The sequence below is a fragment of the Lithobates pipiens genome, unplaced genomic scaffold, assembly GCF_037356315.1.
Source record: "Lithobates pipiens isolate NorthernLeopardFrog02 unplaced genomic scaffold, aLitPip1_a1.2 Scaffold_28, whole genome shotgun sequence".
Taxonomy (NCBI): Eukaryota; Metazoa; Chordata; class Amphibia; order Anura; family Ranidae; genus Lithobates; species Lithobates pipiens.
The window spans coordinates 14153793-14166699 of NW_027507789.1; the positions used below are offsets into that span (position 1 = coordinate 14153793).

At 43.2% G+C, this 12907-nt stretch overlaps 1 protein-coding gene across 2 annotated transcripts in view; it reads left to right on the top strand.

Moving 5' to 3' along the window:
- Positions 1–445: 445 nt before the first annotated feature.
- GPRC5C (G protein-coupled receptor class C group 5 member C) overlaps positions 446–12907 on the top strand; it is a 44239-nt gene continuing 31777 nt past the window's right edge. For both annotated transcript variants that reach the window (XM_077458698.1, XM_077458699.1), the window contains exon 1: positions 446–613. The gene's annotated coding sequence lies outside the window, so the exon portion shown is untranslated. The remainder of the gene's footprint in view (positions 614–12907) is intronic.

The following is a 12907-nucleotide window of genomic DNA, read 5'->3' on the forward strand; positions in this document are numbered from 1 at the left end:
AGAAAGCCCGTCGGAACTCCGCCGAAATTCCATCGGAAAGACCGTCAGACCTAGTCCCTCGAAAAGTCCACTCGTGTGTACGCGGCATACGCTTTGATGATTCTGATTCTTCCTGTATTGAATTGTATTGGAACAGTACTGTCTGCCCTCATGTTGTAAAGCGCTGCGCAAACTGTCGGCGCTGTATAAATCCTGTATAGTGATAATAATAAAAAAGGAAAAAGTTTACAACACTCAGCGATTTAGCAAACAACTCGTGGGGTTTCCAGCTGCTGCAATAATGTGATCACTATGGGACAAGGTGTGCCTTTGCCAGGGCATGGGGGGGGGGGGGGGGGGGAGGAAAGGAGTGGCTTCGTCTACCTGAAGGTCCTGAGGGGTGTTTTAATGATGTCACTGTGATGTCAACAAGCCAAAGCTTGTGCAAGCTGAGGAGGAGGAGGAGGAGGAGGAGGAGTGGAGAAGTGAGAAGCACTCAGTGCCTACAGCTCAGATTAGACAGAAGCTGCAAAAGCCAGCACCGGAGGACGCCTGCTCTCCGACAACTCTGGGATAAAACTCCTTTCTCTGCTCGGATCTCAGTCCCCTGGAAGGAATTCTGCAAAAAAATTAGGTAAGAACGTTACACTTTGGCCATGCAGGACTTTGCACCCGCTGAGCGCTCACTCTACAAGATATACATTGTAACTTTCTGTGGTTGGGAAGGAGTTAACCCAGCCTTGGCCCCAGAGGGTTATTATGCGCATAGCGCAGCTTATAAGGCACAAGGCCGTATAGTGTTCCTATGTATGTTTTAATTTGCGGTGTGGGTTCTGCTTCAAACCTATCCTCAGCTCCCTACAGACTCTTTCGTAAAAAGCCAGGGTCGCCCCGTAACCAAGGCTCTGTAGAATTTTCCACTGAGCTGGAATATCTACGCTGTTTTCATTTCTTCAGTTCAGGTGAAGGGAGCAAAGGAGAATACAAAAAAAAGAGGCTTGTGACTTTGGGGCAGTGACCATTGCAGCCAATCAGATCTTATCGTTGATTTGATATAGAATGGTCGGCAAGGGTCACCATACACGGGTCAATGTTGGAAGTATGGGAAGAAGTAGAATGTTTGGTTTTGCTCACAGAGATTTCTTGACCGTCAATACCCCCCCCCCAACAAACCTGTGTGTTGGCAAGGGTCACCATACACGGGTCAATGTTGGAAGTATGGGAGTAAATAGAATGTTTGGTTTTGCTCACAAAGATTTGTTGACCGTCAATACTCCCCAACAAACCTGTGTGTTGGCAAGGGTCACCATACACGGGTCAACGTTGGAAGTATGGCAAGAGGTAGAATGTTTGGTTTTGCTCACAGAGATTTGTTGATGGCCAAAACAACCCAAAAAACCTGTGTGTTGGCAAGGGTCACCATACACGGGTCAGTGTTCGAAGTATGGGAAGAAGTAGCATGTTTGCTTGGTTTTGCTCACAGAGATTTTTTGATGGTCAATACCCCCCAACAAGCCTGTGGTTGGCAAGGGTCACCATACACGGGTCAATGTTGGAAGTATGGTAAGAGGTAGAATGTTTGGTTTTGCTCACAAAGATTTGTTGAACGTCAATACCCCCCAACAAACCTGTGTGTTGGCAAGGGTCACCATACACGGGTCAACGTTGGAAGTATGGCAAGAGGTAGAATGTTTGTTTGGTTTTGCTCACAGAGATTTGTTGATGGCCAATACAACCCAAAAAACCTGTGTGCTGGCAAGGGTCACCATACACAGGTCAATGTTGCAAGTATGGGAAGAAGCAGAATGTTTGCTTGGTTTTGCTCACAGAGATTTGTTGACCGTCAATACCCCCCAACAAGCCTGTGTGTTGGCAAGTGTCACCATACACGAGTCAATGTTGGAAGTATGGGAAGAAGTAGAATGTTTGGTTTTGTTCACAGAGATTTGTTGACCGTCAATACCCCCCAACAAGCCTGTGGTTGGCAAGGGTCACCATACACGAGTCAATGTTGGAAGCCTGGGAGGAGGGAGAATGTTTTATTTTGCTCAAAGAGATTTTTGTTGACCAACAATACTCCCCAATAATCCTGTGGTTGGCAACGGTCACTATACACGGGTTAATGTTGGAAGTATGGGAGGAGGTAGAATGTTTGTGTTTTCTCACAGAGATTTGTTGACCAACAATACCCCCCAAGGATCCTGTGGTTGGCAAGGGTCAACATACATGGGTCAATGTTAAAAGTATGAAAGGAGTGTCAAATGTTTGGGTTTTCTCACAGAGATTTGTTGACCGTCAATACTCCCCAACGATCCTGTGGTTGGCAAGGGTCACCATACATGGGTCAATGTTTGAAGCATGGGAGGAAGTAGAATGTTTGGTTTTGTTCACAGCGTTTTTTCAACTTTTTGAAAAAAAATCTCTGTAGGACCTTTCTGACCCTTCCGGTTTCTCAGGTTACTTGCATGTTCGTTGGGCAAGGACAGGACCTGAACACGTAAAAGAGGAGCAGATGTCTGGCCAACCATTAAGGTGACATCTGGTGGGCTGCGGGCGATTGCTGGTTTGTTACGCAACATTTGCTTTGTTGTAATAAATAGACAGATTGGGGTGGAGGCATTCAGTGCACTGTGGGGTTTAAAAAGCTCAGATCTAAGTTGGATTTGGGATGGGTATTAGATTTTTATTATACTGAAAAAGTGATTATTTTTCTGAAGAAATCCCACAGAGGGAATTAGCCCCAGTTTCCTAAGCGGATTAAAGTGAGGAGAAATGGCAGTACCTACCTGTGTCATAGGAGTATTATAGAGAGGAGAGATGGCAGTGCCCACCTGTGTCCTTGGGGTATTATAGAGAGGAGAGATGGTAGCACCCACCTGTGTCATTGGGGTATTATAGAGAGGAGAGTTGGTAATGTCCATCTGTGCTATAGGGGTATTATAGAGAGAAGAAATGGCAGTGCCTATCTGTGACATAGGGGTATAATAGACAGGAGTGATGGCAGTGCCTGTCTGTGGCATGGGGCATAATAGAGAAGAGAGATGGCAGTGGCCACCTCTGTCTTATTGGTATTATAGAAAGAAGAGATGGCAGCGCCAACCTGTGACATAGTAGTATTATAGAGAGGAGAGATGGCAGCGCCTACCTTTACCATAAGGGTATTATGGGGAGGAGAGATGGCTGTGACCACCTTTGACATAGAAGTACTACAGAGAGGAGAGATGGCAGTGCCCACCTGTGCAATAAGAGTAATATACAGAGGAGAGATGGCAGTGCCTACCTGTGCCATAGGAGTAATATAAAGAGGAGAGAAGGCAGTGCCCAACTGTGCCATAGGCATAATATACAGAGGAGAGGTGGCAGTGCATACCTGTGCCATAGGGGTATTACAGAGAGGAGAGATGGCAGTGCCTTCCTGGGCCATATGAGTATTACAGAGAGAGGAGATGGCAGTGCCTACCTGTGACCTAGGAGTATTACAGAGAAAGGAGATGGCAATGCCCACCTCAGCCACTTGTGAAATAGGGGTATTATAGATAGGAGAGGTAGCAGTGCCCACCTGTGCCATAGGAGTAATATAAAGAGGAGAGATGTCAGTGCCCACCTGTGCCATAGGGTGATTATAGAGGGGAGAGATGGCAGTGCCCACCTGTGTCATATGGGGATTATAGAGAGGAGAAATGGTAGTGCTTACCTGTGTCATGGGGGTATTATAAAGAGGAGAGGTGGCAGTATTTACCTGTGTCATAGACTTATTATAGAGAGGAGAGATGGCAGTGCCTACCTGTGTCAAAGGCAGATTATAGAGAGGAGAGAATGAAGGATTTACCTGTGTCATAGGGGAATTTTAGAGAGGAAAGATGGCAGTACCAACCCGCGTCACTGGAGAAAACATAATAAGGAGAGATAGCAGTGCCTGCCTGTGACATAGGGGTATCACAGAAATGAGAGATGGCAGCGTCTACCTATACCATAGGGGTATTATGGAGAGGAGACATGGCAGTGCCCACCTGTGACATATATGTAATATGGAGAGGAGAGATGGTAGTGCCGTCTCTGATATAGGCACAGGTTTTGGGCATATGACACACTGGCACACATAATTCACGTGGGAGGAAATGTGACAATTTAAAGGCAAAAGACTTTCCCCTTTTTCCTAATTCAGTGATACCCATTATTGTTTTTTTATTACTTGCTGTCCTTCTCTGTAACATGAAAAGGAAATAGAAGTGATCATTTTTATTGGCTAACGGATTTCATTAGAGGATGTTGTTTCCTTAGATGTGGAGTAATAAAATGACCCATAAAACCTAAAACAATTGTATCATAAAACGTCTTTTCCTCTTTGTACTGATTTCAGGTGGATTGTTTTTTAGTGCAGGGAAATGTCAGACCTCGTTATTTATTTGTATGTATTTGTTTATTTGTTCTTTTATTTTTGTTGTCTGTTGTCCCTCCGGGGAGATTTTCTGTCACTGTCCTGGAGATGGAACAGGAAACAAGAGAAAATCGTTTCAAAGTAAATTGAATTACCATCTAAAGCTGACCATACATTATTATTATTATTATTATTATTATTATTATTATTATTATTATTATTATTATTATTATAATACAGGAAATACATCATTATGATTATTATTATTTGTAATATTATACAGGATTTATATTATTATTATTATTATTATAATACAGGGTTTATATTATTATTTTTATTATTATACTGGATTTTAATTATTATTATTAAACCAAATGTGTATTATTATTATTATTATTATTATTATTATTGTTATTTATACAGGATTTATATTATTATTATTGTTATTATTATACAGACTTTATATTATTGTTTTTATTATTATTATTATTATTTATTATTATTATACAGAATTTATATTATTATTAGTATATAAGATTTATATAATTATTATTGTTATTATACAGAATTTCTATAGCGTCAACAAAACGCTTAACAACCTAAACAATTGTAATTGTACAATTACAATACAATTCAATACAAGAGGGTTACGAGGGCACTGCCCATAAGAGCTTACAATCTAATAGGGAGTGGCAAGGTAATAACTGTGGGGGATTAGTTGAATTTCATTCAAAAAATTTAATTTGCCAATGAGGGGGCACTATTCCTCCCACTGATACCAATGATGGGGCACTATTCCTCCCACTGACACCAATGATGGGACACTATTCCTCCCACTGACACCAATGATGGAGCACTATTCTTCCCACTGACACCAATGATGGGGCACTATTCCTCCCACTGACACCAATGATGGAGCACTATTCTTCCCACTGACACCAATGATGGGGCACTATTCTTCCCACTGACACCAATGATGGAGCACTATTCTTCCCACTGACACCAATGATGGAGCACTATTCTTCCCACTGACACCAATGATGGGGCACTATTCTTCCCACTGACACCAATGATGGAGCACTATTCTTCCCACTGACACCAATGATGGGGCACTATTCCTCCCACTGATACCAATGATGGAGCACTATTCCTCCCACTGACACCAATGATGGGGCACTATTCCTCCCACTGACACCAATGATGGGGCACTATTCCTCCCACTGATACCAATGATGGAGCACTATTCCTCCCACTGACACCAATGATGGGGCACTATTACTTCCACTGACAGCAATGATGGGGCACTATTCCTCCCACTGGCACCAATGATGGGGCACTATTACTTCCACTGACACCAATGATGGGGCACTATTACTTCCACTGACACCAATAATGGGGCACTATTCCTCCCACTAATACCAATGATGGGGCACTATTCCTCCCACTGACACCAATGATGGGGCACTATTCCTCCCACTGATACCAATGATGGAGCACTATTCCTCCCACTGATACCAATGATGGAGCACTATTCCTCCCACTGATACCAATGACGGAGCACTATTCCTCCCACTGACACCAATGATGGGGCACTATTCCTCCCACTGGCACCAATGATGGGGCACTATTACTTCCACTGACACCAATAATGGGGTACTATTCCTCCCACTGATACCAATGATGGAGCACTATTCTTCCCACTGACACCAATGATGGGGCACTATTCCTCCCACTGACACCAATGATGGGGCACTATTCCTCCCACTGGCACCAATGATGGGGCACTATTACTTCCACTGACACCAATGATGGGGCACTATTACTTCCACTGACACCAATAATGGGGCACTATTCCTCCCACTAATACCAATGATGGGGCACTATTCCTCCCACTAAAGATGTGGCATTGTTTACTCCCTCTGACACCACAACATTTTCTACTCACACTGGCCACAGTCCGGCCCCCCTAAAGTCTGAAGACAGTAAACTGGTCCTTTGTTTAGAATGTTTGGAGACCCTGGCTATAGAGGGATATGTTTTGTTCATATTTCATGTCTGAGGTTTACAACCACTTTAAACAACAGAAACGCCTAACCAATCAACAGATGACATGTGAGATAAAGCGATGTTGTTGCCCAGATTGGTATCACAGTTGGCATTACCTGGAAAAAATAAAGACTGCGGTGTTGCAGTACAGGAAACAGCATCTGCACATGTAATGAGCAAACACGGCTTCCTCCCCCCTCCCCCCGACTTTATACATAGAAAAATAACAAACGATCGTTCGGAACATATAACACACATTGATACAATTGTTTCACATTTAATCCAACGACAGTAAAAAGACTACACAAGCTCATTTGTTATACAATTTGCGTCACCAGCCCTGCAAACACAATGTCTATAGACTCGGCAGCAAAGCTGACAATCGGGGACGGACACTTTGAAGGGCGGCGATTGCAGACCACAAACAGCTGACAATGACAGTGTTTACTGAAGACGAGCCGAGCCTGGAAGAGTCAGATAAATACCTCCCAACAATTCATCCCTGAGCCCCGGGGCGAGGTTCGCGTATGAATGTGTCACAATAAAAGGTGACACCGGCTACGCGTGGCTTTGTTTCCCGGAGACAATGGATGGGTAATCGCTAGCAACAACGTAGCACTGTCAGCCATAAAGCCAGATTTTCCGAATTCCTGGGTGATATTTACCTCGCCTAACACCTGAAGAACCGGAGAACTGGGACTTCTTCAACGTATATATATATATATATATATATATATATATATATGCACATTATTTCATATATTTTATTTTTTTATGTATATATATATATATATATATATATATATATATATATATAATTATTATTAATTAATTATTAATTAATTATATTAAAAATATGTATATATATATATATATACATACACATTATTTTGTATATTTTATTTTTTATTATATATATATTTTTTATTATATATATATATATATATATATATATATATATATATATATTTTTTTTTTTTTTTTCTTCATTTTTTTTTTTTTTTTTTAATATTTTATTATATATATATATATATATATATATATATATATATATATATATATATATATATATATATATATATATATATATATATATATATATATATATATATATATATATATATATATATATATATATGCATACACATTATTTTGTATATTTTATTTTTTATTATATATATTTTTTTATTTTATATATATGTATATATATTAATTATTATTAATTAATTATTAATTAATTATATTAAATATAATTGTATATATATATATATATATACACATTATTTTCTATATTTTATTTTTTTATTATATATATATTTTATTTTATTATATATATATATATATATATATATATATATATATATATATATAATTATATTATATATATATATACACACACACATTATTTCATTAATTTTATGTGTGTGTGTATATATCTAAATATATATCTTTATATATGTATCTAAAGGCAAACTTTTTTTTTCATTTTGGATAGATTGTAAGCTCTTATGAGCAGGGCCCTCTCTTAACCCTCTTGCATTTTATTGTATTGTAACTGTACTGTCTCCTTTTTATATTGTAAAGTGCAAACTGTTATATAAATCTTGTATAAGGTCGTAACCTCTGTCAGGTTTTTTTTGTTTTGTTTTGTTTTTCTGTGTCTCATGGGGGAAACTTCCCTTCACTTCCTATCCCATATCTAAAACAGGAAGTGACTGCATAGTGAGGCTGGGTGGTGGTGGTGGGGGCTGGGTTTTCAAAGGCATTTTGTGCACACAGAGTGGATTTCTATCCTTTGTGACCTTCTGGGAATATAATTAAATGTAAAGTTTTTGTGGCCGGAGTTCAGCTTTAATTAACACTTGTGGGGGATGGGGGGCAGATCTTCACCACCATTCCAATTGTACAAGATCCTCTTCCTCCCCTCACATCCTGACAGTTCATATCCCCCATACACAGGATGACAGGTGACGTCGTTGGCGTTCTTCTGTGAAGCAGCTACATAAATTAGCACAGCTTTGCCGCTACCTGGACATCTGCAAACGCTCCCCAGCAACCAGATGGCTCAGGCCCCTTTGGGTGTCCCGTCAGTGTGTCATTGATTGGATGGATTGTACATGGGCTGCAATGCCTCCCTATGGGCAGCCCGGAGGGCAGATGTGCATCTTGTCGGGTTCATCAGACCAAATGCAATCATTTTGCATCCAGGTCGGCTTTGGACGGACGTCTATCGATATCCATCCACCCCTAAGAACGACAAGGCTCCGTATTCCTTCCATCACCTTTTCACTGCCAGAGAAATTATTGTGTTCTCTGTACAGGTTTAAAAATCATTTTAGTCCTGAAGATTAGTTAAAAAAAAAAAAAACAAATATTAAATATTTCTGAAAGCAGAGACCCCGGAGAATAAAATGATGGTCATTACAATTTTTTTTTTTTTTTGCCACACAACGGTTTATCAAGCCCAAAATTTCAGTAAGGGCCGGTTCACACTGCGAGGCGAGGCGAGGCGACACGGCTCGCCTCGCCTCGCTCCCGCAAGTCGCCCCCATTCAGTACTATGGAACCGTTCTGAGAGGAGCGACTCGAGTCGCTCCGACTCAGAAAAAAGGTTCCTGTACTACTTCGGGGCGACTTCGGGGGCGACTTGCATTGACTTCTATACAGAAGTCCTCTGCAAGTCGCCGCTGAGGTCCCCGCAAGTCGCGGCGAGGTAAGTCGGAGACGCCTCGCCGCGGCTCGCTGTGTGAACCGGCCCTAAAAATTACAATAAAAATGTATTTTAGGGCACATCAATGCAATCTATAGTGCCCCAAAATCTTCAATAAGTGACGCAATAAAATCCCTGACAGGTCATCACTTTAGAGTTAAAGCGGGAGTCCGCCGGGACTCCGCGTTTTTTTTTTTTTTTTTAAAAGCCAGCAGCTACAAATACTGCAGCTGCTGACTTTTAAAATAGTGACACTTACCTGTCCAGCGCGCCCGCGATGTCGGCACCCGAAGCCGATCTGTAGGTCGTCTGTCGGGTCCTGCCGCCGCCATCTTGGGTATGGGAATCAGGAAGTGGAGCCTTTCGGCTTCATTTCCCGGTTCCCTACTGCGCATGCGCGAATCGCGCTGCGCAATAAGGACGCTCCCCGCTGCCTCTGGGATCTGTGTGTTTCCCAGCAGGCAGCGGGGCACTTGCGGGAAGGGGCGGGCACTTGCGGAAAGGGGCGTAAGTTACGCCCCTTTCCGCAGAGAGCTATCCCGGAAGTGGGTGCAGTTACCTGGATAATCCAGGTAACTGCACCCCCCTCCCCCCTGAAAGGTGCCGATTGTGGCACCGGAGGGGGGGAGGGTTCCGATGAGCGGAAGGTCCACTTTAGGGTGGACCTCCGCTTTAAAGAGTAACTCCACATTTGTTGAGATCTCTGTACATTACAGGGATTGCAAAAAACTTTGTAGCAGATTCCTACCTTTTGTTATTCTGCATAAATCCCTGTGTGTTTGTCTGTGTCCATGTTGGAAAGTGAAATCTAATGGACGTGGTTTCATAATTATCAATCAGCTGCTGCACCTGCAGGGCTCTAATCAGGAAAGCTGCATCCCTTATATGTGATGTCCCTTTGGGAATATCTCACCAAAAATTACATCTCTGAGGGGGGGGGACTTCTGTATACATTCTGTGTATAGAGCGCCGCCCAGTGGCCATATTGCATTTCTGGGGGACGTTCTGTATACCATCTGTGTGCAGAGCTCCTTCTGGTGGCCATATTGCCCCTCTGGGGGATGTTCTGTATACCATCTGTGTACAGAGTGCCTCCTGGTGGCCATATTGCATTTCTGGGGGACGGTCTGTATACCATCTGTGTACAGAGCTCCTCGTGGTGGCCATATTGCATTTCTAGGTGGACGTTCTGTATATCATCTGTGTATAGAGCGCCTCCTGGTGGCCATATTGCATTTTTAGGCGGACGTTCTGTATATCATCTGTGTACAGAGCGCCTCCTGATATTGCATTTCTAGGGGGACGTTCTGTATTTCATCTGTGTACAGAGCGCCTCGTGGTGGCCATATTGCATATTTGGGGGGGCGTTCTGTATACCATCTGTGTATAGAGCGCCTCCAGGTGGCCATATTGCATTTCTGGGGGGCGTTCTGTATACCATCTGTGTATAGAGCGCCTCCAGTTGGCCATATTGCATTTCTAGGGGGACGTTCTGTATATCATCTGTGTACAGAGCGCCTCCTGGTGGCCATATTAAACGCCCACTGTAAGGAAGATAGCGGTGGCTGTGGTCTGGACAGGACTGTTGATTGGTCCGGCTCCGGACCACAGTCAACCCATTCAGTAAGATCCCTTTCACACTGGGGCGTTTTTCAGGCGCTTTAGCGTTAAAAAAAAAAAAGCGCCTGTAAAGCGCTTGAAAGAAGCCTCATCTGCAATCCCAATGTGAAAGCTCGAGTGCTTTCACACTGAGATCCCTTTCACACTGGGGCGCTTTTCAGGCACTTTAGCCTTAAAAAAAGCACCTGTAAAGCGCCTGAAAGAAGCCGCAACTGCAATCCCAATGTAAAAGCCCGAGTGCTTTCACACTGAGGCGCTGCGCTGGCAGGGCGTCAAAAAAAGTCCTGCAAGCAGCTTCTTTGCAGCGCTTTTGGAGCGGTGAATACACGGCTCCTAAAGCGCCCCTTCCCATTGAAACCAATGGGAAGCGCCTGCAAAACGCCTGAAAAGCGCACTGCTAAACGCTTTTGGCAGCAGCGCTTTGTGGGCGCTTTTATCCCTTTATTTGACCACTAGCAGGGGTTAAAAGCGCCCCAATAGCGCTCGAAAAACGCTGGTAAATCGCTGCTAGTTTAGGCGGTGCTTTACGAGCATTTTTCAGGCGCTGACATTGTGAAAGGGCTTTTAAAGCACTCAGGGCTTTCACATTGGGATTGCAGATGAGGCTTCTTTCAAGCGCTTTACAGGCACTTTTTTTTAACTCCTGAAAAACGCCCCGGTGTGAAAGGGGTCTTAATCAAAAAATTGGAACTACCACCATTTTATTCTCTGGGGTTTCTGCGTTCAGAAGATACTTTTTTTTTCTTTTTCCCTTTTGGGGTTTTTAATTCATCTTCAGGCCTAAAATGATTTTTTTTTTCTACCTGCGTGCAAAACTGCTCAGGGGTGTTAAGGGCCCCTGTCCTGACTTGGACCTCAGGACCCTCTTATGCCCCCCGGATAGGGCTGGACACGCATGCTCGGTGATTGGCGTTTTGTGCGTTTATGGAGTGGGATTTCTCCTTATGCCCTGCAGCCATTGGTGGGATCAGAGGCACTTGAGGAAATGTATAGACAGCACCGTCTGTATGTCTATGGGGGAATTCCGGATTATGAAGGACGGGTTCCGGACAATGGAGCTCAGAGGAGGCAATTGTGTGCAAATCCTGAGCCTTGTGCTGACAACAGGAGGACCTCTGCCTGGTGTCTAACGTTCCTTCCTCTGCATTTAATCGCCCGCTGTCAGCACATCCGACCTGTTTGCCCTTTCTCACACCTCAAAGTCGCAATTACGGCCTTAACCCGCGCCGCCCTGACGTGGGGTATTAAAGGGGCACTCTGACTCTGCTCTGGCCATTTATTGCTGACTCTGCAATCCTGTACACTTTTCCATTTTTATTCAGCTATCATTTTTGTGCGGCTTTTTGATTCAATTTTTTAAATTTCAACGCAGCACTGAAATTTGGGTCTTCGTTGCCCAGTGGTAACGTGATATTCCTTGTCTATGTTCCAGTTTATTCTGGGCACGTGACCGCTGCCCCCAGGTTTCCTGTCTCAGGGTGGCTCCTTTCTCCTGCAGCATCCTGTGTGGTCACCCTTGCATGCAGGGGCCTAGAGTTGTGTCTATCTTTTTTACGCTGTGTGCATCAATAGAAACACACAGCCCTGTAGCCTAAGATGGCAAGGCACTCCCCGCAGCATCTTACTCTTCCTCCTACCTGCTGCTTTCTGTAAACTAACAGACTGCACTGTCCACTCTTAAAGGGATATTACACTGTGTTTCTATTAAGCTCTTTTAGCAGCTGATTTAATCCCTTACTGAGTATGCAGCTTTATTTTATCTTTTAAGCCCTTTTTTTTCTTTTTATCTATGTTCCAGGTTAATCCAGTCACATGACCTCTGTCCCAGGCCTCCTGTCTCAGTTTGGCTCCTTTCTCTTGCAGCGTCCTATGGGGTCACCCTTTTATGCAAAGGTCTAGAGTTGTGTCTCCCTACACTGTGTGCATCAATAGACACACACAGCCCCATAGCCTAGGATGGCAAGGCACCACCCCCCCCCCCTCCTCGCTCTTCCTCCTATCTGCTAATGTCTTCAAACAAACAGACTGACTACAGACTGCACTGTCCACTCTTAAAGGGATATTACACCCTCGGTTACCATTTAGCACTTCCAGCAGCTGATTTTTTTTTTTTTTTTTACTTCATGCGTATGCAGATTCTTTATCTTTAATTTATGTCTGTGTTCCAGTTTAGG